The following is a 3,792-nucleotide window of genomic DNA, read 5'->3' as shown; positions in this document are numbered from 1 at the left end:
AGTTGTGGCAGCAGGAAGGTGACATACAGAGAGGATTGGCTCAGGCGGCGGGATCTGGCTCAATCAGAAAACTGATAGCCACGGCCCCACCGCCACCATACATATCAGGAGAGAAATTGGTTGCGGAGAATGACGCACTAAGGTGTAACACACAAACACTTAGCAACTGTATAAATGTTAAAGATAATGTTAACCAATTAACCAACGCAAGTATTAACCCGTGCAAGTTGTACCCTGTTTTGAACTTTCCTCAGGAGTGTGATCAAGAAGACGAATCGGCAACAATTTCAGCGCTCTCTCTAACAGCCACCATAGCAGAGACCACAGTAGGCACAGCTCCACCCACGAGATTAGTAACAAAGGCCCCTAGCGGAGGGATAGGTGAGGTCGTGTCTACAGGTAAGTACGGCACCATACATTATGCTGAAGCCATTTCACCACAGGCTGTAGAACCCACACAGAGTGATGTTGTTAGAGTTAATCCTGTTAGGGTAATAGCTGTTCCAAACGGGAAAACTGACACAACAGGGGTCACCCCTGTGAGGAACATTGCCATGTATAGCCCATTTTCCCGAATGGAATTAAGGACCATAGTGTCAGAATTCCCTGACCCTAGAAAAGATTTAGTTGCCAGTCAAAAATACATCAGAGACTTAGGTAACACTGTAGAGCCCAACAATAAAGACTGGCAGATATTGCTGAGAGCATGTTTACCCTCCAATGTTGACGCAACTCAATTTTTAGCTGATTGCGGATTAGATCAGGATGTACCTCTTACAGATGTGTACAACAAAGACAATGTAAAAAGAATAAACTTACAGTTAAAAGAATATTTCCCAGCGGTAGTCAGATGGAACAAGATATTCTCCATTAAACAGAAGGAGTCAGAGACAGCTGCAGAGTATTTTCACAGAGCATTATCAGAAATGGCAAAATACACAGGCATAGAGGACATTAAAACAAACATAAACCATCGAGAAGTAGCAATATCGGTACTGATGGATGGTTTAAAAGAGTCATTGAAGACTAGGGTACAGACCACACAACCATGTTGGCGAGGTCTGTCTGTGGCTACTTTGAGAGAGGCTGCTATTGATCACGATAGGAACATCACCAGACACAGGGAACAACAAAGTGATAAGTTAATGGCCGTAAGTATACAGGCCCTGACCACAAGGCAGCCTTTGTTTGTATCACCAAACCCTGTGGGTAAGTCAAGTGTGGTTACTTGTTATTCTTGTCATAAACAGGGACACATGGCACGAGATTGTAGAGTAAAGAATGTACGAAACTCATACCAACCCCCTAGACAACGACACGACACACGACATTGGGAGCAAGGTCCGCAGAAACGGAGTTATGAGCCACATGCAGGGGAAACAAAAAGATACCCCCCAAACAGAGATTGGCAAACCTCTGGTAGTTCCCAGCTAACTCCCTCACAAGTAGTTGCTGCCAGCGGGATTCAGGGAGGTCACCATACCCAATAGGGGTGTGGCCATACCTGTAATCTGCAGCCAGTAAAATTGATTGCAAGTCTTGGAAGTGAACCAGAAATTGCAATCAATGTAGCTGGTAAATCATTAAACTTTCTTGTAGACACAGGGGCGGCCAAATCAGTGATAAATTCGACAGTGGGCATGAGGACCACTGGTAGGACAATTCCAGCCGTGGGAGTAACAGGAGTAGTCCAGCATTACCCTGTTAGCAAACCAGCAGAGATTACAATAGGGCCTTTACATACCAAGCATTCCTTTTTGCTGGCTGCATCGGCACCGACCAATCTCCTGGGAAGAGACTTACTGTGTAAAATGGGGTGCGTCATTTATTGTACTCCTGAAGGTGTATTCTTGGACATACCTGAGAATCACGCTCAGGAAGTACGAGACATGTTAGACTCCCCGTCAAAATTAATGTCACATACCACTATGACAAATAGGACTCCCTCCCAAGTAGAAGAAATGACATCTCAGATACCAGAGTCACTTTGGACTAAAGATGGACAGGACACTGGATTAATGGCAAACGTAGCTCCGGTAGTTGTACAAGTAAAAGATGGTAGGATAGCTCCAAAAATCCCACAGTACCCTCTGAAGCCAGAGGTGGAGTTAGGAGTTTACCCAGTAATAGAGCGCTTGCTACAACAGGGCATTCTGGTAAGAACGTCCAGCACTGCTAATAGTCCCATCTTCCCTGTGAAAAAGAGTGGGGGGAGGGGTTACCGGCTAGTGCAGGATCTAAGGGGGATTAACAAAATAGTTGAGAGTCAGTTCCCCGTAGTGCCAAATCCAGCTGTCATCCTAATGCAAATCCCTCCCACTGCGAAATTTTTCACTGTTATTGACCTCTGCTCCGCTTTCTTTTCGGTACCTCTGCACCCTGACAGTCAATATTTGTTCGCATTTACATACAGAGGAGTCCAATACACATGGGGGTATATTTACTAAGCTCCCGATTTTGACCGAGATGCCGTTTTTTCTTCAAAGTGTCATCTCGGTTAATCTCGGTCATTTACTAAACACTAATCACGGCAGTGATGAGGGCATTCGTAATTTTTTGCTAGTTCAGGTAAAAAATTACGAATGAATACACCATCGGTCAAATTACGCCTGTTTAGATATGAATCTCGGTCATTTACTAAGAAGTGCAAAGCAAAAAAACACAAAACACTGCCGTGAAAAATTACAACTCGTAAAAAAGTCCTAAAAAAAAACAGACCTGCTTTTTTTTTCCGTGATTTGAGATGCATGCAGGGATCCATGAGATCCGTGCATGTATATCAGTGGGAAGGGTGGGAAAGTGCTTATTTTTGCCAAAAAAATTGCGTGGGGTCCCCCCTCCTAAGCATAACCAGCCTCGGGCTCTTTGAGCCGATCCTGGTTGCAGAAATATGGGGAAAAAAATGACAGGGGTTCCCCCATATTTAAGCAACCAGCATCGGGCTCTGCGCCTGGTCCTGGTCCCAAAAATACGGGGGACAAAAAGAGTAGGGGTCCCCCGTATTTTTAAAACCAGCACCGGGCTCCACTAGCTGGACAGATAATGCCACAGCCGGGGGTCACTTTTATACAGCGCCCTGCGGCCGTGGCATCAAAAATCCAACTAGTCACCCCTGGCCGGGGTACCCTGGGGGAGTGGGAACCCCTTCAATCAAGGGGTCCCCCCCCCCCAGCCACCCAAGGGCCAGGGGTGAAGCCCGAGGCTGTCCCCCCCCCATCCAATGGGCTACGGATGGGAGGGCTGATAGCCTTTGTTGTAAAATAAAAGATATTGTTTTTAGTAGCAGTACTACAAGTCCCAGCAAGCCTCCCCCGCATGCTGGTACTTGGAGAACCACAAGTACCAGCATGCGGCGGAAAAACGGGCCCGCTGGTACCTGTAGTACTACCACTAAAAAAATACCCAAAAAAACACAAGACACACACACCGTGAAAGTAAAGATTTATTACATACATGCACACAAACATACATACATACTTACCTTATGTTCTCACGCAGGTCGGTCCTCTTCTCCAGTAGAATCCAAGGGCTACCTGTTGAAGAAATTCTACTCACCAGATCCATGGGTCCAGGCTCCTCGGCAAATCCAGGGTTAATCCACGTACTTGAATAAATAAAAAAAAACGGTGTCCCGACCACGAACTGAAAGGGGACCCATGTTTGCACATGGGTCACCTTCCCACGAATGCCAGAAACCCACTTTGACTTCTGTCTAAGTGGGTTTCTTCAGCCAATCAGGGAGTGCCACGTTGTAGCACTCTCCTGATCAGCTGTGTGCTGCTGTCCTCACTG

The sequence above is a fragment of the Pseudophryne corroboree genome, chromosome 11 (genome assembly GCF_028390025.1).
Source record: "Pseudophryne corroboree isolate aPseCor3 chromosome 11, aPseCor3.hap2, whole genome shotgun sequence".
NCBI lineage: Eukaryota > Metazoa > Chordata > Amphibia > Anura > Myobatrachidae > Pseudophryne > Pseudophryne corroboree.
Note: the sequence above shows the minus strand (reverse complement) of the source record.